Below are 23,537 nucleotides of genomic sequence, written 5' to 3' on the forward strand. Positions count from 1 at the left end.
ACCCACCTTCCGCGAAGTAGTCTTGGGAACGGGAGGAGACAAAACAACAGCTATAGCACGCGCTAGTAACCGAGGCAGTGGCCAGTTGCGGGACAGTCCAGTAGAAAAGTCGGATCACGTGATAATCGCCGGGGACTCGAATTTAGTTAGATGTGCAGAAGCAGTCAAGGAAAGGGTGAGAGGCGACAAACGAGTTTTAATGGGGAAGTTCCCGGGACATAGGCTGGGATCAGTGATGAGACAAGCTAGCGCAAAACTCGCAACTAAGGCTAATGGACGTAACCTCGTGATAATCGCGGGAGGTCTAAACGACGTCTTGAATGAAGAATCAGCCGAACTAGCGACCACATTGGCGAAAGGGGTCGATGACATGCGCGCCATTTCCCCTCAGGTGCAGATAGTGATATGTACAATACTGGAGGTACCGGTGCGTGACGGCAACCTGCAAAGAGCGGTTGTCGACGCAAACAAAGAGATATGGCAGATGAGTAGAGAGAAAGGCATCGAGGTAGTGGAAATAAACAGAGAGGTACACAGGTGGGGTGGTTTTCGAAGAGACAGAATACACTTCGATAGGAGGCTTGACCATGAGGTGGGTTGGCGTCTTGCAGGACGCGCAGTAGCTTTTTTGGGGGGCACGCGGGCCCTTCGGTGCCCAGAGTAGCTTGTAATGAGGAAAACAAACAGGGGGACTCTTTGACAGGTAGTATAGCGAAAAAACAGAGAAAAGGTAAAAGAAGGGAGAAGGCGCGTGTTGCAATTAGTTCCTTAAACATGCAGGGTGGCAGAAAAAAGGCACAATGGTTAGAGATTGAGGGACAGTTAAACAAGGAACAGATAGGTGTTTATGCGGTTACAGAAACACACCTTAGAGACTTGGAAGAGCCACCACATATTGAAAATTATATTTGGGAAGGTTGTAACAGGATCACATCAGAAAGGAGAGGTGGGGGGGAGTGGAATGCTAATTCATAGGAGAACAAAATGGGAGAGATTGAAACAAACGTGTTCAGAGCACATATGGGTTTCGGGCACAGTAGGTGGAAAGAAAACGTGGCTAGGTGTAGCTTACTTGTGAACAGGGAATAACTGCAGAGGAAAGAATCGGGAGATAGTGAAATGCATAAGCACCGATATTAAAGAATTTGGTCATGATGCCCAAATAGTCCTTCTAGGGGACATGAACGCTCACATTCATGACCTTGACGGATATTCGGACACCAATGGCAAGATATTGCTAGATCTCTGCGAGCAACATAGTCTTGAGATAGTTAACGTGGGGCCTAAGTGTGAGGGGCAGATCACGTGGGAAGTCGGAAACAGGCAATCGAGCATTGATTACTGTCTCATGACAGAAGGAATATATGACAAACTTAGAGAGATGAGAATAGACGAAGAAGGCATTAACAGCTTGGGTAGTGATCATAAACGCATAATATTACAAATGGGATATAAAACTGAAAATAAGAACATAGAATCAAAGTTTGGCAACTCGTATCTAAGTGACAAACAAATAACAAATATAGCCGCAAGAGTCGAGGAAAAAGTAGACGAACTACCAGGCAAAGACTGGAAGTATAGTGAGCTGCTACATGTAATCACAAAGGAAATGGAAAAAGAGAAGATAACTATTTGTTGGAAAGGAAAGAGAAAGCCAAAAAGTTGGTGGAACAAAGAAATCCGGGAGGCGATCGAGAAGCGACGTGAGGCATCACGGGAGCACAGACAGGCAAAAAAGGAGAAGCGGCCGCAGGACGAAGTCAACCAAATATGGGAAATATAGTTAGAGCAAAAATTCATTGTGCAGAAATTAGTCGAGGCAAACATTAAAGGTGAAAGTGAACGCCGGATGACAGAGATTCGCGAAAACAAGAAGGCCGCGCCTAGGATATTTTGGAGCCACCTAAAAGCGCTGGGTAGGAAGTCTGTCACAATGCAACAACATATGGTAGATGAAGGAGGAAATAAATTGGAAGGATGTGAAGCGCTAGGTTACATCCCAAAGATAACAGCCGATTCGTTTAAAAAGGTCCCCCAGGGGATTCCACCGGTGAGTAAAAGTAGGCAAAGAAGTGCAACCGACGAAGATGTAGTACTAGAGAATTTCAATTGGAAGAAGGCCGAAGGAAAAATTCCTAAACACACTACTCCGGGCTTAGATGGGGTTCCCGTCAGCCTCATTAACGAACTCGGACATAACACTAAAGAAGCACTGCTGAAAGCCGTAGAAAAGTGCTTGCAGGAGAGGGAAATACCAGACAGTTGGCGAAAAAGTAGAATGAACTTAATCTATAAAGGCAAGGGAGAAAAGGATAACATTCGCTCGTATGGACCGCTAACAATTACATCGGTGCTACACAGGTTGGCGATGCAGGCAGTAAAATTAAAAATAGAAGCGTGGGTAGAACAAAATGATATTTTGGGAGAACTTCAGAATGGATTTCGAATTGACAGGCGGTTAGACGATAATCTGTTTGTTCTTACCCAGTGTAAAGAAATATCGAAAATAGAAAACCGGCCCTTATACGTAGCTTATCTAGATATCACCAGGGCGTATGACAACGTTAATCAGGAAATTTTGAGGGATATATTGAAGGAAGTGGGCATAGGTGACGACTGTGTACAGCGTTTGAGGGAAATATACCGAGAAAATACAGTTTGTATAGAATGGGAAGGAATAAGTAGCAAGGACAGCGTGGAAATTAGCAAGGGGCTGAGACAGGGATGCCCTTTGTCCCCGCTGTTATTCATGCTGTACATGGCAGAGGATGGAAAAAGCGCTAGAAGGTAGCAACATTGGATTTAATTTGTCACACAAACAGGTCGGAGCGATGGTTGAGCAGAAGCTTCCAGGTATATTTTATGCTGATGATATTGTCTTATTTGCGGACAGTCAGGATGATATACAGCGACTGGCAGATATATGCGGAAGGGGGTGTGAGGCTCTAGGACCAGGATTTAGTGCAACAAAATGTGGATTGATGGTATTCAATGATCACGGAGAGCATACGGTCTTAATACAGGGCCAAAAAATACCGAGGGTAAGCGAGTACAAGTACCTCGGAGCATGGGTAAATGAGGGGGATAGATATATGGAGGTACAAGAGAAAGCATCGGTAGCAAAGGGAAAGAGGAATGCTGCAATTATGAAGCACAGAGCTTTATGTGAATACAATAGGTACGAGGTGCTTCGAGGGCTGTGGAAAGGTGTGATGGTTCCGGGGCTTACATTTGGGAACTCAGTGGTGTGCATGAAGTCAGAGGTGCAATCAGGAATGGATGTAAATCAAAGGACGGTGGGCCGCCTCGCGTTGGGGGCTCACGGGAAGACGACAAATGAGGCGGTAAAGGGTGATATGGGATGGACAGGCTTTGAAGTGAGGGAAGCGCAGAGCAAAATGAGATTCGAAGAGAGGCTGAGGAAAATGAAGAAGAGTAGATGGGCAGAGAAGTTTTTCAGGTATTTGTATAGAAAAAGCGTCGACACGCAGTGGAGAAAGAGAACTAGGAGGCAACTGAAACGTTGCGTCGCTAAATAAGAGGATGACGGTGCCATCTACGCCACGGAGGCAGGAAGCAGAAGTTAGCGGCGCGGAATGCGATAGAAAGAATGAAGGAATGAAAGCAAGAAATTAAATGAAGTACGTCTGGCGCGCGTATGCCAAGCGTCCTTTGCCCCCATTTCCCCGATAGGGCAAGTGCGACCTAATTTATTATCTTTTCCTTTTCGTGTCAAAAAGGCGTGTCATCACCAGTGGCAAGCTAGCAAAGCATCATTTCCTCGTTTAATGCAAGATGCAGTATACGCTCAACTGATAACAACGTGCATTAGAAACTTGCGCATCTAAAAAAACGTGACTGACACACAGCTGGCGTTATGAAACATTTCACTTTTGACGGCTTCTTTCCGCTCCGAGGGCAGGCTAATTATTTCGGTGCGTGTTATTTTCAACAACATGCGGGCTTCTCGAAGAGGGGTCTGTACGTTAATTAAGACAAGCGCTTCAATGATTTAACGATGTCCATAAGTTTGTTTATGATTGCTTATCATTAGAAGCCCCGATAATCTATATAGCCGGCAGGAATATTCGCGCTGACGTACTTTTTTCCGCAAACAACGTAACAGTAGTGAATTCTGACGTATACTCATGAGGGACACGAACGTTATGCCCGCTTTCTCTCTTCGCAGGTCACCGGTTTGCAGGTCACCGGTCTGCTGTGCCTAAAGGTGCCTCCTTAAACCCCTTATGGGCACACATGCCTCCTCGTCCGCTCTACAAACGCCCCCCCTCCCCCCCACCCCCACCCCTCACTGCCAACGAATTGACCTGCCAAGAGCGAGTCCACCGCTGCGGTCAGCTCAAACGTCGCGACAACCGGTCACTGCTCTTTTTTTTTGTCAACGTTCATAGGGACCTCGTATAGTGAACGTGCATCACCGGTCGAAATAGTTTATTGCATGCCCAATTTGCCTCTGTTACATTCGTTTACTTGTCTTTTTCCCTCTTTTCCTCTCGTCTTAAAACCTATATTTTTTCTGAAGACTTGCTCGTCTTTTCCTGATCTGAGGCCCTGCCTTAAACAACCGCAACACTAAACCTGCATCACAGTCATGAACTATTGTCTTGTTTCTTTTCTCTTCTTAACGCGAGAGTGTTTTATGCTGTCGTCCACCAAGCCGTTCCTCATGTATTTCCCTCACAGGAGTGACGTCGAAAAACGCACACGATTAGATGACAAGAAAGAAGTTCCATCAACGGGAGTCTAACCCATGACCCCTCGGTCAACGACAACAGAAGCCGGGCACGCTATCTACTGCGCCACGGTCTGAGAGCGGTAAAGTAAAGTAATGCATTATTACCGTGGCATCAGCGATTAGCTGCTGCAATTCGTCGTTGCTACGCGTCCGTCCCATTCGGTGCGTTTCCAATGGAACAACTGCAATTTTTTCAAAGCCTTAACGCACGGCGACGTGCCTAACTTAGCCCAGGCCTCGGCCTCACTAATAGCATCCATCCTTATTAAAATAGCCCTGCAAAGCGCCTCTTCCTCGCCTGGCTGTATCACCGCTTTCCCCGCTTCCGCTCGTCCCGAGAAATGTCACGGCGGGGCTAAAGGGTACACACAACGCGCTTTGCGTTTCCCTCTAGTACCGCCGTGGTTTTCAATACATTCTTAATATGCTGCGGGATGGCGACCTTAGCCCAAGTTCTATGTCCAACCAGCGACGCTCTTATTGCTATCACAACAGTTTCTCTGATTGCGCTCTCACCGTTGACTACTACAGCGACCACAAAGGTTTGTTTACTCATTAATCATCGACGTCAGCCGTCGGGATGGAAATGTGCCACAAAACGTCAACGTGGGTGCAGCCATGTTAAACGGTGCTATAGCTGCCAAATACCAGTAAACATTGGGCAGGCTCTCCTATATCATGTACAGTAAACATTCAACTACTTCTCCAAAGACATACAGCTTTTACTTTCGTGTTATACCGATTCCTATGACGCAGGGATCTAACATATTTTTGTTTACTTATGTGGATGACGATCTAGAGTACCGCGAGCTCTGATATGGGAGTGAAGTGAGCTTTCCAAGTTATCTCTCGTCGTAACGACAGTTCAAAGAGCGGATTCGTTCACTGTCAATGGGCCCCAATGCAGAAGTCCTATAGAGCAACTGTCTTCTTTTTCAGTCCCAAATGTGACGCAAGGTTCTTAGATAACGTTTTTTAGAGTTTATGCGCTTAAACTGCCAGTACTGTCGACCACAACAATTAATGATGTTTCGTTGGCTATGAAATGAAAAACCTTAATTAAAACCCTGGATTATTACGAGGACTGGCAGCTAGAGAGCGGGGACTACCACAACAAACGCTGTCCGCCTGCGCCCGTGTCACGGGGCTGTTGCTTACTTGGGGCAGCTTTGCTACAGAAACGGTAGCTGGGGTTTATCTGAAAAATAGCAAGGCTCGCGCTAAAGTCCCTGAAAAAAATAGGTTGCGCTTCAGACTAGCTTGCCTTGTGCCGTTTCTGATAACCTCAGCTTGCCATTGGTCTCAGTGCCAAAGTGCAGGGTCTAAGTCTAACGACCATAATGCGGGGTCGATGAAAACAAAAGGCAGGACGGAAGTTGTGAGATCAAGATAAAGAAGAAGCGGTGCATGGCAGTTTGTCGATAAACAAAACGAAAATAATTAGCAGAAGCTGCACGTATCTCATGCGTCATTGTAAGGGTTCTATAAACGAACGAGAATTTCTACCGCACGCAATTGGTTGATGCTCTGGCCAGACTCCCGAACGCGCGAGCCTCAACGAATAAACGAAAGAATGCTTCTGGAAGGCATACCGCTCCCTGGTGTTTGTCTGCATGTGACGCTCTTTTTGAAAAAAATATCAAAAGATCAAATACATACGTGGGTCATCAAACGCGAGAAGTGACCGTCGGTGTCCCGCGGCGTCGGCGTCTATGAGCGGTCTAAAAAATCATCTTTATGTGTTGACTTTCACCATAGCACGTCAGGTAATGGAAAGTCACGTGACGACGTCATCGAACGACTTCATACCTCGGTGATAGGTGGGCCAATCACGGAGGCAGTGAAAAACCAGATGAAGCGCAGGAACCTTGTAATGCCCCCATCGTTGATCCAATCTCAAACCACGATGCCCTGGCCTTGAAGCAAGCAGCTCTGGATTGTTTGAACAGTGTCTATGCTGGCGAATTTCGCGCGTACATGAACCGCGCTGCCATCCCGACCAGATCTATCCACGCGCCTATTATCCCATCACGACACATCAACCTCACTTACAAGATTCATCACGTGAGCTCATCCACTAGTTCGAAGCTTAGTGTCCTGCGAGGTGCCGTCGACTATAACCACCAAGGACCGGATAATAATCGATGGGCAGTACTATGCGACACCAAGGCGCCTCTACAATATATTTCGTGAGCAGCTCGTCGTGGATCGTATGATCAACATTTGTCGGAGATGCAAGAAACGCTACACTGTGCGATTGAAACAAGCACAGGACGTCGTGTTTCAGTGGTTGCCAAGTCTATGCGCTAACTGCGGCAACGACGTCGCCGATGAAGCTGCCAGAAGAGCGCGGGCAGTAACAAAAACCCTGTTTTATGCTTTTATCAAGGATTGACGTGACTCAAACTTAACATAGCGCACAGCACGGCACTACAGAAGGGGCATATATCGGAGATCATATACCATCGAGTGTATTATCTAGACCCATCTCTACGACTACGGCTGCTACCTGGTCCTTCCCGGAGGGAATCTATGGTGTTGTGCGAATTGCGCCTCGGTGTAGCATTTCCTGACGCCTGCTCATTTAAAATCGAGATTGCCGACAGCGCCGAATGCGACGACTGCGCTGTCGGACAAGCTATTGAGCACCTCTTGTGTTACTGGCATTCTTATGCAAACAAGAGGTTTCACTTCACCTCTGTACTGCACCACACCCCCTGTAAAGAAAGGCTTTCCCCGCCGAATGCACATAACACTTCCGAAAAGCGACGAAGCTACGGCAGCAATATCGTATACGGGCTGATACGCAGTCTTTGATATCAAAAACAAAAGTGTTATTACATCGGCTGCAACACTGACTTTACTAACACCTCTCCAACTTTTTCCCTTTCCACCTTGTTTTCTGGCTGTTGGCTGTTGTTTTCCTCCGTGCATGGCTTATACCCAATGCCGGGGATTGGCCGAGTAGAGAGCCCTGGTTAACCTGCTTGTCTTTATTTTGTATTCACCGTCCTCAACTTGAGCCAGAAGCATCTATTTTCATTCGTTACAGTTAGTTTTTTTTAATGATTGGAAAATCTTATGTAACTTCTTGATCAGAAATGTTTGTAAGAGAAACAAGACTGTCATTTGGTGCTCAGGCTTTTAAAAGGATCGTAAAGAGAAATTACTGTATGAGAGATTCTATGTAAAGGCAACGAGCCGTTTCCTGAACTTTGTTGCGTATTAGAGCGAGTGTTGTCGTTCCTCGAATTTTGCAGGCGCAATGACTTTCCCGACGCTCTCACATTATCTAGGCAGGGGATGCGTCGGCGTCGACGGGCGCAGCAATATTGGCACAAGATGATCGGGAGTGCGCACTTCACGTCCGAAATTCCCAGAGAGGAAAACACCCTCTACATCTGCGGTGGTCAAGCACGCTGTTCTTGCACAGTGACATGCACTCTGCCAACCACACAATCGGCATCAACGTCTGGTGCCACATGCCAGCGCCTCATCTAATTTGTATAAAAACGGTCCGCGTCGCACAGGCGAAGCATCACATTGACAATTGAATCTTCGTATAGCAAGAGCCCTCATCGCTCACATAGCAACGGCCTCCCCCGAAACGCCGGCGCGTTGGCTGTTATAGTATGCAATCTTCGATGCGTTTGCATCAGCGACAATGCAATCCGAATATACCGACCATGTACGCAAAGTAATTGATGAAATTTGTCATTTGTGTCACGTACTGTCTGCAATCGCAGTTTCACTTTCAAGCTAGTGGCCTAGCTGAAGACGTGCCAGGTCACCAGCGTCCATGTGGGTATTGCGATGACAGAGACCCATTCGCACACGAGTTTTCGATTGCGTGAAAAGCAACCCATTTCATCGTAATTCTTTGCTGATAACGAACTGTTTGGGGAACGCACCTGTTTCTTCTTGTTCGATGAGTACCTTGCCGTTGATGAACCAGCGCTCATGCTCGCATACAAGCTTTGATGCGTGGCTGCCGCAACACATTGGCGCCATCGTTGTTTAAACTGCAAAATCTACATCGGAAAGCAGGCAACGGCAAAAAGGAGACCCTTACATACGATAGGCTTTCTCACAATGCGAAATAATCTTGATAAAAAGCAAGTGCTATGATGCTATCTTTTCTTCTTCGCAATCAACGAGGGTTTACTTTCGAGGTCCACACGCAGCTGCTCAATGAAAAAGTGTGCGGTTAGGCTACACAGACTTGACTATGGGCCACAGAAAGATGTGGCCTAGTATAGAAGAAAGTCACAGTTTCGCCGCAAGGGCGAAGCAAGGAATGCGGTAGCAATAAATTGGAATGTCACGCGAAGAACGGCGAGCAGCTCGAAACTTGCAGCGCCCTGCAAGAACAAAAAAGACGCACGAAAACAAACCCACAGGACGAGCGCGAACTAACATCTGTCACAGTTCGACGCTTAAAGCCCGCTGCTCAAACGCAAAGAAGGACGCATGGAGCGAACGTAGAGATGTACACAGGACGAGCGCGAACTCACAACTGTCTCAAATGTTACTAATTTGTGTTAGGAACAGTTTGATGAGGGCTAGTTGGTTCATAATTTAGAGCCACGAAAGTTACAGCGCCAAAGGAACAGGAACAAAGGAGAAACAAACACCACAGGAGTACCAGTTGGCAGTCAGCGCTCGTCCTGTGGTGTTTGTTTCTCGAAAACATATTGAGCGCTTACAAACAGGGACGTAAGGGAGCCGACAACACAATGCGCTAACTTCAACAACTTTTATTTCCAGAAACCACGAAACTATATATCCGTGCACAGTGGCGCCACCAGTCCATCCACTAGCCAACCAAAAAAGCCCTCTCCCGATCTAGAAGGTCAATTGACGGCGCACTCACACACGTGTCACCATTGCGAGATATAGGCTGGGCTTCGATTATCTCTCGGACGTCTTTATCTTTATGCTTTACAAGCACCTTACATGAATCATACATTGGTACGCAACCGCATTCCAAACAGTGTGTTGACAAATGGCCGTAATTATTCTTGTTTTTGACATTTAACTTGTGCTCACGAGGACGATCATTAAGACATCTTCCCGTCTGACCTATATACTTATTTCCACAGGTCAGTGGGAGCTCGTAAACCACCTCTTGTACACAATCCACTAGAGGGTCGCGATGGTTTTTGGAGCATCCGACAGCTGGCCTGCGGTAGGGGTCCGTCAAGCTACATAATCTGCCAAGTTTTTCCGGGGCTGAGAACACTACTTTGATGTCCACACGACTAGCTATTTTCTTTAGATTGTGAGCCGTTTTGTGCAGATAAGGCACTACTGCCACTCTGCTCCTACTCTTCGCCTGTTGGATGGCTGCGTCCTGAGGACTACTGTCCAAGCGGCACCTTTTAAGCAGACCCTCGACAACCGACACCTGTACAGACTCTGGGAAACCAGCTGCCAATAACCTTTTGGACTGACTCATAAGACTTTCATGGATCTTATGGTGGCAGGATTTCTTCAATGCGTTTCCAAAACACAGATTGGCAATGCTTCTTTTTACGAGCTTCGAGTGAGCAGATTGGTATGGCAACAGGGCCTTATTAGCTCTGGGTTTATATTCCCAACACGTGTGCTGTTCCATGAATTGAAGTTCAATATCTAAAAACCGTAGCACGTTATCGGACGGATCTTCAACTGTTACAATGAGTGGGCTAAGGCCAGCAGAAAAAAACGTTTTTTGAGTTTATCGACTGATACGTGTAATTCCGGCTCGAACGGGAAGATGTCTTAATTATCGTCTTCGTGAGCACAAGTTAAATGTCAAAAACAAGAATAACTACGGCCATTTGTCAACACATTGTTTGGAATGCGGTTGCGTACCAATGTATGATTCATGTAAGGTGCTTGCAAAGCATAAAGATAAAGACGTCCGAGAGATAATCGAAGCCAAGGCTATATCTCGCAATGGTGACACGTGTGTGAGTGCACGGTCAATTGACCTTCTAGATCGGGAGAGGGCTTTTTTGGTTGGCTAGTGGATGGACTGGTGGCGCCACTGTGCACGGATATATAGTTTGGTGGTTTCTGGAAATAAAAGTTGTTGAAGTTAGCTCATTGTGTTGTCGTCTCCCTTACGTCCCTGTTTGTAAGCGCTCAATATGTTTTCGAGTTCCGTTTACCAACACGCCCAAAAAATGGCAATGCTAAAATTCAGTTTGTTTCTCTTTTGCCCCTGTTGCTTTGGCGCTGTAACTTTCGGGGCTCTAAAAAACTTTGTGCTTGAGGATGAGCGCGCTGATTTCGCAAATGTAGCCGCTGCAGCTAGCGCAGTGACATTTGTGCACTCTAATTTCAACGCAAGCTTTCCGGTGAAAGCAGCACAAGACGAACAAACCGCCCATCACGAGGTAAGCGCACGCGCGCGGGCGACTACGCCCTGTATACGACAAAGTGCATCGATGAGCACTGCTAGGGTGCACACGTGAGGGCACGGCTGCACACGCGAGGGCGCGGCCGAAGGAATTGTCAACGCCGTCGCAAGGAAGGCGTTGTCAAGGACCGAGGCAGATGCATTACGGACCCTGCAAATTTTCTTTTTTTTGATTCGGCTGACATGAGAAGGAGCTGATGGTGGTGTTCCAAAAGCCCTCCTCACCCGCAGCTGTTCCGCATCAAAGAAATGATAAATACAAAAAAATAAATTTTCCTTACGAGGCGGGGTTTCAACCCGAGTTCCCCCTGTGCGAAAGCGAGTACCTTGACTATCAGGCCACGTGTCTATGCTTACCAGTGCAGACGATGCTGAAGAATAACGATGCTCTCTACCGACGATGGAAGCAATGATTGGGAAGTGTGATGTTAATGGACGTTCGCCATTATGTTTTTTGATGGCGGACTGAGAAAGGATTCACCTAGGCGAAAAAAAGAAGCTTTATATTGTAAACTAGAGAAGATGAGAAAGATGGTAGGAGAAAGAACTATATATACAGCACTACATGCCAAACATCACGCGACATGTGCGACAGTCATGAATGAGTAGGCAGAGAGTCCGGCTAGGCTACAAGGGTGTCGAACGCGTGTAGTTCCCGATTCGTGAAAGAAAAAAAAACGCCGTCTCACAGCTTGGGTCCCCGTCGTCCCAGCATGATGCGGTCGTCGACGTGCGCGAGGACACAGGTGGCACGGCTGGCACGCTTGACGGCACACGGATGCGCTACCGTGTGTAGCGCCGCTGAGTCGGAAGTCGCGGCCAACCCAGTAGTACAGGTCGCAACTCCCGAGGACCCGTGTCAGGCCACGACCCACGAAGAACCACGCCAGGTAGGCCTCGCCCACGATCCTGTCTTCGGCCACTGCACCCAGGCAGGAGCCGTTCAGCAGGCCTCGTCCTTGAACCTTGAACAGGCCACCGGAACTGTACCTTGGACCGGCTATCGGCCCTCGACCCGGTAGGCACGAACTGCTGCCACGCCCGCCTCAGGAACGTCGCCCGGAGCTCGTCACCTCGCGCGGCGCACGGCTTCGTCCCCTTCGTGGCCTGAACGCGCGAGCCCTTCTCCGCACGTTCCTTCTTTTTCTTCTCTTCTTGTTCCTGTTTTTCTGTCGCCTTCGTGCCACCTGTCCTCCGCTCGTCTTCTTCAGTTTCGGTTTTAGCGGTTCTCGGCGCTTTTTAGTCCTTTTAGTCACATATCGTGCCTAAAACACACCGCTTTTGGGTGCTTTCCTTACAGTATCCCCCTGCTCAAGAAAGTTGTTTGGGGTGAAAACAACTTTTTACAATCGCACGTGGTGGAGTACACAAAAGTAACAAATAGCCAAAATAGCAAAATTATTTACAGATGTTCAGTTCGTTAGTGAAAAGGTGACTGAACCGGCAAAAAATTGTAGCACCACTAAACGCTAACGAGCGAAGAAGGCAAACGCGGCTGAGGTAGTCGGCACCTATGTTGTCGGTGCCCTTAATGTACTCAACCACAAAGTCGTAGTCAGTAAGCAATAGACTCCAGCGGAGTACTTGGGGACGAAATCTCGATATTAATCGGTTAACCCAAGAAAGGAGCGAACTTCTTTCTTCGTCTTCGGTCTCTTTGCGGTCTGAATCTTCTCCAATGTCTTAATCTGGGCTTCTCAACAGTATCTGATTGTACAGTAACGGCAGCTTGTTGTGCTTCATTTTTCGGCTCCCTATTGTGGTATTTCTTGAGAAGGTTAATGTGAAATAAACTTCTCCGAGCTCCGAGCTCCGAGATCTGTCTCGTAGTCATAGTCGCTGCGTTTTTCAAGCACCGTGAAGGGTCCCTTCCATGTCAATATCAATTTATTCCTATCTGATGGTAGCGACAGCAATACCTTGTCTCCGGGTGATAGCTGTCGAACTCTCGCTTTCCTATCGTAATATTTCTTCTGTGTCATTTTCGCCCGTCAGGAGTTCTTCATGTGCTACCTTGCATGTGTCCTGCAGTCGCTCTTGGAGATTTATAACATACTGGTATGTTGTTTTCGTTTCGGCGTCGATGTTGGCCCCTGTCCACAGTTCCTTAAGGATCGACATTGGCCCGCGTACAAACCTACCGTATAGGAGATCAAACGGCGCGAATCCAAGGCTCCTTTGGGGAACCTCACGGTATGCGAAGAGCAGGGGAGCCAAGTATCTGTCCCAGTGTTGAGGGCTTTTTTGACACATGCGGCGAAGCATTTGTTTGAGAGTGCCGTTAAATCTCTCCACAAGTCCGTGGCCATTGGGTATAGGGCGTTGTGGGTAGCTGGCGAAATGAAAGTAGCCGACCGAGTTCCTGCATGAGATTCGAGGTGAACGACTTTCCACGGTCGCTCACTCTCTCACGTGGCACTCCAACGCGGGAGAACATCTCTACTTGTGCTTCCGCTATGCGCTCTGTCTCGATGCTCGGCAGTGCCACCGCATCCAGGTAACGCGTAGCGAAGTCTACCATCGTTAAGACATACATGTTGCCCTTGGATGTCGTTGGTGACAGAGGGCCAATAATATCGATGGCTACCGGCTGAAAGGGTGTGTCTATGACGGGCATATTTCCCAATGGAACTCGTCCGACGAGGTGTTTAGGCACGGTCCTCTGAGATATATCGCACGACTTCACGAACCGTATAACATCAGCCTGTACACCCGGCCAATAAAACTCGGTAAGGACACGGTCTGTTGTCCTTCTTTGCCCTTGGTGTCCAGAGAGAAGGCCTTCATGCGCCATCTTCATCACGGTGTTCCGATGATCCTTAGGGACTACAAGTTGCTCCAAGTCTCGCCGTTCTGCCGTGCGATGGAGCCGTAAGAGAATGTCGCGTACCAGCACAAACTCAGTGACTGCTGCCTTCTTCGATATGATTTTCTTCCCCAATGCGGCAAAGCAGGTTTCCAGCGTGGGATCTCTGTTCTGTAAACTCTGTAGCTCTTCCCTGCTGATATCCAGGGGTTGGATCCGATTAACAGTCAGTTCACTGGGCTTTTTCCTTTCTTTATCAGCAGCCGCCGACACGTCATTTTCTCGTCCTCTATCTGATGAGGTTGCGTCTTCAGGTCCTTCTTCCGGGTGAACTGGATCACAGTGAATTCGTGCTAGTTGTGGTCTTCGTGCTGGCTACTTCAGGACTGGTTGTGGATCTGACAGTACACCTGCAATGTTGCCAAGCACAACTTCATACAACGAATTCTCCTTACAAACAGCAAGCACCTGACCCTTGAAAAACGGAGAATCGATGTAAACCTCTGCTTCTGGTAAGTCTTTCGCAGATCGGTCCAATAAGCGAATGGTACTGGTGTTGCCAGTCAAGTTGCAGTCAGGAACCAGTGATCGTTTCACCACCACTACTGTATTGCAACCGGTATCCCGTAATACGGTAACCAGCTTCCCTTCTAGATAACCCTTTACAGTTGGCAATCTGTTTTCACCCGTTGTCGCAAGTTGCGTTGCTTTGGGTCCCATCGCACATGTCATGACAATGGTTCTCATCCTGCTTGTCAGGCGCACCATCCATTGATTTGTCATGCTGCTCTTTCTGGCATCCCAAGACGGAACATGATGCCTCTCTACGTTTTCCCGAGTTCGAGGGACAACTATCGGATCTGTGCCCTGTCTTCTTACAGATCCAGCACGACGTCGACTTGGGCGCTCAAGCCTTTGTCGAGCAATCTGAAGCTCGATGGCCCGGCTTGTTGCACAGAAAGCAAAGCGGTTTTCCTTTGTTTTCACTTACAGTGTCAACTTTAGCTGCAGCGATCGGTTTCCTTTTTTCTTCTTTTCCTTTTCCGAGATTCACGATTCCCTGTGCTTCCAAGTATTGATCTGCTGTCGTTGCCAACGTGTCCAGGTTATGACATCCTCGCTCCTTCAGGAAGACAGCCAACTTCTCGTCGCACCACCTGAGGAATCGCTCGGACACCATCTTGTCTCGCAGTGCATCAAAGGTTTTGGGAGTCTTCGCCAGCTCCTGCCAATGGTCGAAGTATCCACAGAGACGTCCTGCGAACTATCGACCTGTCTCCACATTCTCGGGCCGGGCATCCCTAAACTTCGTGCGGTAACCCTCCTCTGTATAACGGAACCACTGGAGGAGCGTCTGCTTGAGCTTAGTGTAGTCTGTAGAGTCTTCGGCAGACATCCGTCCTACCACGGTCAAGGCTTCTCCCATTAGGCACAAGTTCAGTGACAGGGCCCACTTGTCGGTTGGCCAGCCTTGGCTCGTGGCAACCCTCTCAAATCTCAGGATGTACGCGTCCAGTTCATCCCTACCCTCATTATGTGGCGGAATCATTTTGTGTGGGCTGCGGAAACTCTGACCACCACTCATACTATCGTTCGCAGTACTCGTGTTCGGACGATGCGCCTCTGCGACACGACGTCGCTCCTCAAGGAGGAGCCTTTCAGCCTCCATGCGAGCTATTTCACGCTCATGCTCCGCCTGTGCTGCTAGACGTGCCTCCTCTCGATCTTTCGCTGTCTGGTCCCTCATTTCTTTTTCCTCAGCGCTCACCCATGCCAACAACGCCCCTCCACTCAGCCCCATCTCCTTCCCTAGCTCAACTAGCTTTCTCTTCTCGTCCATTCTCGTCTGCCACACACAAACAACGTGAGGCTCTCAGATGTAGTGCGAGAGCTTGGTCCTGTCGCGGACTCCAGAAATTGTGATGGTTATGGACGTTCGTCACTATGTTTGTTCATGACGGACGAGAAAGGATTCATCTAGGCGAAAAAAAAAGAAGCTTTATATTGTAAACTAGAGAAGATGAGAAAGATGGTAGGAGAAAGAACTATATATACAGCACTATATGCCCAACATCACGCGACATGTGCGACAGTCATGAATGAGTAGGCAGAGAGTCCGGCTAGGCTACAAGGGTGCCGAACGCGTGTAGTTCCCGATTCGTGAAAGAAAAAAAAACGTCGTCTCACAGCTTGGGTCCCCGTCGTCCCAGCATGATGCGGTCGTCGACGTGCGCGAGGACACAGGTGGCACGGCTGGCACGCTTGACGGCACACGGATGCGCTACCGTGTGTAGCGCCGCTGAGTCGGAAGTCGCGGCCAACCCAGTAGTACAGGTCGCAACTCCCGAGGACCCGTGTCAGGCCACGACCCACGAAGAACCACGCCAGGTAGGCCTCGCCCACGATCCTGCCTTCGGCCACTGCACCCAGGCAGGAGCCGTTCAGCAGGCCTCGTCCTTGAACCTTGAACAGGCCACCGGAACTGTACCTTGCACCGGCTATCGGCCCTCGACCCGACAGGCAGGAACTGCTGCCACGCCCGCCTCAGGAACGTCGCCCGGAGCTCGTCACCTCGCGCGGCGCACGGCTTCGTCCCCTTCGTGGCCTGAACCCGCGAGCCCTTCTCCGCACGTTCCTTCTTTTTCTTCTCTTCTTGTTCCTGTTTTTCTGTCGCCTTCGTGCCACCTGTCCTCCGCTCGTCTTCTTCAGTTTCGGTTTTCGCGGTTCTCGGCGCTTTATAGTCCTTTTAGTTACATATCGTGCCTAAAACACACCGCTTTTGGGTGCTTTCCTTACAGGAAGCATTACGATTGCTGTGGGAGTGTCGTTGAAATATTTCGTTGAATTCCAGTGCAATCAATCCCTGTGAACTAATTTCTCCTCCTCACCCAGGAGCAAAGCCATAATTCTAAGTTCTTAGGGGAGTGTAAAGGAAATCGTGATACAGTACGAAGTGTTTCGATTGCAGATAGTGCATTTAAACACTTGGTTTATATACGCACAAGAACGCTACGTCATCTGCATACGCTAATGCATTACCTTCATTACCTATTATAATGAAGTCGTAGATGGGACTGGATTGACTTCGATAAATTAATTTCAAACGTCACATGGGTGCATTGTAAGAACCGAGTCAACGCTGACAAAAGCATAGATGGTGACACGCGGCGGATTTCTCGTTCAAAATTGACGATGCTTTGCTATTACATTGAACTCACAGAAGGAAAGATGAAGCTTGTATGGCTTCCTCATAATTGGGAAGACACCTACATTCGAGAGACAATGCAGGCTCTCGGCGAAGTCATGCCAAGTCACTGAAAATCTGGAAGGTAGCGAAGGCGGAACAAACGCGGACTCTGAATCTGGATGTAGTACTGCCCCTTCCTAATGGAGTATGTGTGGGTGACATTTCACACAGTCTACCTGTCTCAGGAGTTCAAAGCCTCAGACGGATTCCTGGCCACCCTCCACTGTTTATGCTGTCGCAAGGTTGCACACATCAGTCGTAACTGCAGAACTCCACGTTGTTTTGGCTGTGAACGTTTCCGTCTTCAACCAAGGGCTAAGTGGTGATGGACATGCTAACAAATTACGAAAAACAGATGATAGCGAACAAACAAGAACACGCTATGGATGCCACGGAGTTCCGGACGCGACAGGAGACTTTCCGCCAGGACGCACAAGCCTTCGTTTCTTCCTGTTCGATGAATACTTATCAACTCATGATCAATTGCTCATGCTCGCCCACAAGTTTCGAGGCGTGCCTGCTGCAACCCATCGGCGCCATCCTTGTTGAATGGGCATGAAAAACGCAATGTTGAGAACGCAACACTGGAAACAGGAAAAAAAAACAAGAATTCTTCACGGGATAAGGTTTCTCACAACGCAAAAAACGACTATAAAAAGAAAAGAAAGACTACTTTTTCGGTACTACGTAATAAGAAACATTTACTTTCGAGGAATACACGCAGGAGCTTAGTGAAAAGCGCAGAGTTGACTACGCTGCCTCAGAAGGTCATCGCCAGGTATAGAACAAATGTTATACTATTAGTGTGTGTTTGCTCAACGCACAGCACAACACAAGGACAGAGTGACAAGCGACGAAGTTGGCCGCTGGTTTCATCGGTTTTCACTCTGTCCATGTTTTGCGTTGCGCGCGAGATGCTAACATAGAATGTGCCAACCTTATCAAGCTTATTGTATTTGATTTAAAATCCCGTGTTGTCGGTTACGCCTCTGCGGTAAGCCGTCTTGCTATGCTGGGAAATTAAATAGCATCCTGGGCATTACACATTTTCATTTTTAATTGTTAAGGAAAATGTTCTCTTTTTAGTGCATACGTGCTCTTTCAGGAGAGCATTAAGTTGTCCCAGATATCGCTGTAACTAGAGCATAGTACTCACATGCGAGTGTCAATGGTTCCATATAAAAAGGAGCGACAAAACGCTAGTCTTCTATTTCAGCAGTAACAATGGTGCAAATTTGTTGGAAGACCGTTTTCATCAGATTATGCTTCAATCTGAAAGTCCGCTTGACTATGAGGAGCAACGGGGCTATTTTCCACAAAAAACACGAAACATTCTACAAACTTCCATATTGTTACGAGCAGACGCCGCGGCAAGGTCGGGACTACCACTACAAATGATGCCCGCTTGCACCCGTGGCACGGGGCTGTTTCTGATTCTGGGACAGTTGGGCTATAGAAACGGAAGGTGGGGTTTAACTGAAGAACAGCAAATGTTGCGCTGCAGATCCACTCGCCTTGTGTTGATATTAACGACCTCAGCTGCCAACGGCTCCATTGCCACGGTCCAGGGTCCAGGATTTACGACCTTCAGGTGGGGCTGTTTCAAATAAAGGCGACACGGAAGGTCTGAGATGAAGCAAAACGACAGCAGATTTTACTCTGACGAGTAAATGGAGGCAAGCGAAGCTGGCTGCCTAGAGTTAGGGCAGATGCTAACGGAAGAACTCCCCATAGCACCCATGCTTTGCAGTCTCCAACCACAACGACACTGCCATTGCCGCCATAACACTGCCGTGCGAGTTTTAGCAGCTCCTCATACGTCTGTTAGACTTAACGGTGGTATTCAGCTTTCATCATAATTATAACAAAGGCGAGATCCCTTGAAGCAGAGTTCTAAATTCGAGTCAGCAGACCAAGCTGGCCTCCACCGTGTGGCCTCTGCGCCATGTGCTCAACTGTTTCGTTGGTCGTCCATATCTACAGAGTCCAATGGCTCCTCAATTTTGGATGTGAAGCATCTTATAGCGGAGTTCAATCCGGTGGTGGTGGTGTGCGGCGTGAGCACCCCTACTGCGCATGCGCAAACCCACTCCACACACCTCATCTCTACTCCCCATCGCCACTCTGTTTCCCCTCTCCCCTTCGCCTCCCCTCTCCTCTCTCTCTTTCCCCTCTCCCTTCTAATCCCCCTCTTAAACGCGGGGTCGACATGCCGAAACGCTGCTTTGCATCGCCTCATGGTCCCGTTTAGTGGGAGATGGCATAAGTTTTTTTAAAGGCGTAACGCAAGCAAAACCACGTGTAAAAACAGAAAAAAAGGGAGGCAAGCCAGAAATAGGAGGAGAGAGCAAAAAGACGAAAAAGAGGAAGAAAAACAGGAAGAGCAAGAACGAGAAATAAATAGAAAAAGAGAGAGGAAGCAATAAATGCAATTAAAGAGAGAAAGAACAGCTGAAACGGAAAGAAGAAAAAAAGACAGAAAGAGGAGGACAACAAGAGAGAACTGAAGAGAAACAGGAAAGGCTGGCTAGCTATGTACCGTTCACCGACCACCCCGCATACATGGGCACTGGATTTTGACCTCCAGGGTAGTGCATATGTGAGATTTTTCCTGTGCGTGATTAAACAATAAAAATTCACAGCGTACGAGTAAAATTAAAGCTAGCTGCAAGTCGCCATGACTTTCATTGACCCTTTAGTACAAACGCGCCCGATCTCACGTCGTTGATGATGTACTGTGCAGAAGTCACGGAAGATTTACATGGCGCGTGTCATTGATGGAATGCAATCGTTCGATTTAGTGCGGCGACGTACGCTAGGAGGATCGCTGTAATGAAGGGACCACGTAAGCCAACAGTAAAATAAAAGTTTGATGTTTAATATATACACGGTGTTTCTCACGTGTTTACTTGATCATATACTGGGCGAATTACTAGGAGTATTCACGGTTTACCAATGATTCCCTCCGGAGCTTCGTCCCACTCATCATCATTCACCCCGTGGATATGCTGTGGATTTTTTTTCCGGAGCGCACTGAAGACCACATGTCTTGAGGTATCGTTCAATGATGTTAACCGCTTCCTGAAGGCGGCCCTGAGCCAAAAAAACAACAAAACGGTGAACAAAATACGCAGTACTCACAGAGCAAACTTCAGACGCAGTAGTGAGCCCCCAGCAGTCTCACTTCACTTCAGCAAGCCACAGTTTTCGTTGGCTCTGGTTCGTTGGGAACCGGAACATTTGTAAGCCCTTTTGCAATGGTACCTGCAGAGCGGTACGCAACATCCAAGCATTTCTGCTCCTCAGGCTTTGATGACAGCGTTTAACACGCTATGACTACCTTCGGCGCCGTATTGACGAGGATTAACTGAAATGACGCTGTGCGGCAACAGGAATCGGGCGAAGACGCAGTGCAGGGACCAATATGGCGCGACATTCCGGCGTCACTCTCTGGCAACATTGTGTTTTGGCAGGCGGCGGTACGTTGGCGGCATGTAGTGCGTCAAACGCTGACATCACCCTAAAACGGCCGGTCATGTAGGCTCTCTACTCTGTAACGGAGCCATATACACCTTCCATATACGGCACTGCTCTGTAGGACACGTGGGATTCCTTCACCGGCCTGGCTTCACTATGGGATGCCAGTAAGCTGTCCCGGTTGTCGCCGTTACTGTGTATTGGACAAACTGTGATCGATTTAGAGTATCCTTTGAAACCTTCTACTGGAGAGCAGTAAGCCGTCCCGGCGGCTTTGTGTGCACTGTAATTCGCTATCCACTGCGCTCAATGAGAGCGCCAAAAGGCTGGTCTCCATTTCAGCATTAACGCGGCGCCACTCCGATGATAACATTTTTCTTAGATTACGAGTTCAAATTGAAAGTCCTCTCAACTCTGACAGCAACGAGGTTATTTTCAGAAAGAACGCGAAACCTTATTTAAAATTCTCGATTGTTACTAGAAGGCGCAGCTACAATGCTGGGTCTACCACTACAAACGCTGTCCGCTTGCTTCCGTCAAGCTGTTGTTGACTCTGTGCAGTTGGTCTACCGAAACGGCATGATGGGGTTTAGCTGAAGAATAGGAAAGGTAGCGCTGCAGGCCTGCCCCTCAGCTTCCCAGCGGTATATATATATATATATATATATATATATATATATATATATATATATATTATATATATATATATATATATATATATAATATATATATATATATATATATATATATTTAATATATATATACCCTACTGAAACGTTCCGCATGGCTTTCCAATAATTCCATATGTTTCCCATACGGAATCCATACGTTTTCCGTATATTGTCCATATGCTCTCCATATATTTCCGTAAGACTCTTACGGAAACATACGGAATTATTGGAATGGCATACGGAACGTTCAGTAGGGTATATATATATATATATATATATATATATATATATATATATATATATATATATATATATATATATTATGCGGCCCCCAGCACGACGTCAGAACCTCCTTCCCCCAAATAACGAAAGAACAGCTGCACTACTTCCTCCACCTGTCGGTCACAAACCTTCATGTAGATACCTGCGAGTTGGCTAAGAATGTTCAGCACCGAAAGTCGCATTGAGAAAGCTTCTTTTTTGCTTGTAACGTATGTTATAAACTGCAACGTTGGTAACCTGCGGGCTGAAGTAAACATGATTTCTATTCTGCTTTCGTACATCATTATTGTCGATTATGCAGATTTTTACCCTTCGGCAATCTTGGCCACGGACGGTCGGGCTTTGTGACTTTGTTTCGCCCACATTGTTGTCACTTTATGACGAACAAAATCATGAATTTCAATAGGGCGTGCTACATCGTGCATACATCGTTCAAACACATCGTGCATATGTGGATTTCGACTCTAACGTCCGGAATAAACAAAAATACCCTCTTTCTTTATATAAAGGGAAGGAATCTCATAGGCTATGATTTTGTGTGCTGCATGCGCCAAGAACCATTGGAGAATCAGAAAGCGCCTGGTAACTGTTATGCTTTGAACATAATAAAGAAATTTCTCCGACCCTGAAATTACCTGCAATATCGTGAAGATTCTCTTTTTCCCGTTCGCATAAATTGGCAGTCGAACATTCTCCAAAAAAAGAGAAAAATTCCCGGCACGGAACATCACTGTATGCAAAGCGTTGTAGTCTGCTCGGCTTCCCGCACGTACTGTCACCGGCGCCCGCTAGGTGGATACCAGTGGCACCTCTATAGGCGATGGACTAGGCGTCAAAAAATCTTAATGCCGAGCCGACCAAAACTAAAGGCGGGAGGGAAGGTGCTAGATCAAGAAAGTGGAAAAGCGGTCGTGGTTCGTTGTCGATAAGAAAATAAATAATTTTCATAACCTGTAGGTACCTAATGCGTGCACTGTACGCGTTCTATAGACGAGAAAAGTTGGGCCAGGGGGCGCGCCTGTGCCTTTCTGAAAAGGGGTTCCATTTTCGGAAAATCTCGCTTTGCGGTCGCACACGGCGTACGCCGTGGTTTATTTGTTATTCATTATATTTTTATTTATTTATTTATTTATTTATTTATTTATTATTTATTTATTTATTTATTTGGCCCCCTTCCCTACACACCTGACGGGAACCGCTGGGTAATCGTCGCTATTGATCACCTGACACGCTATGCTGAAACTGCAGCGCTGCCAGAGGCCACATCACGTGAAGTCGGCTTATTCATTCTTCAAAAACTCGTTCTTCGCCACGGCGCACCTCGCGAGCTACTCAGCGACCGCGGACGTACGTTCCTCTCTGAAGCCGTGCAAGCCCTCCTTCGTGAATGCAACGTTGTGCATCGGACAACCAGCGCGTACCATCCCCAAACCAACGGAATGACTGAGCGCTTTAACCGCACACTGGGCGACATGCTGTCCATGTACGTGTCCGCTGACCACACCAACTGGGACCGCATACTACCCTTTGTTACGTACGCCTACAATAGCGCCACTCAGTCTACGACAGGATTCTCTCCATTCTTCCTTCTTTACGGCCGTGAACCTTCCTCGTTTATGGATACCATTCTGTACCGCCCGGACGCTTCAGAATCCACGACTTTATCTGAAGTCGCAAATTATGCCGAGGAATGCAGACAACTCGCGCGTTCTTTAACCGCCGAAGACCAAGCGCGCCAGAAGGACCGTCACACGTAAACGCTACTCCGTCATATTCGCCTACGTTGGTGTGGCTTCCGTTCCCTCCTCTGCTCCTGGCCTGGCCTTCCACAAAGCTACTGCCTAAGTACGAAGGCCCCTACCGCGTCCTCCGTCAAACATCCCCAGTAAACT

Source organism: Rhipicephalus sanguineus, chromosome 9 (genome assembly GCF_013339695.2).
Source record: "Rhipicephalus sanguineus isolate Rsan-2018 chromosome 9, BIME_Rsan_1.4, whole genome shotgun sequence".
Lineage (NCBI taxonomy): Eukaryota > Metazoa > Arthropoda > Arachnida > Ixodida > Ixodidae > Rhipicephalus > Rhipicephalus sanguineus.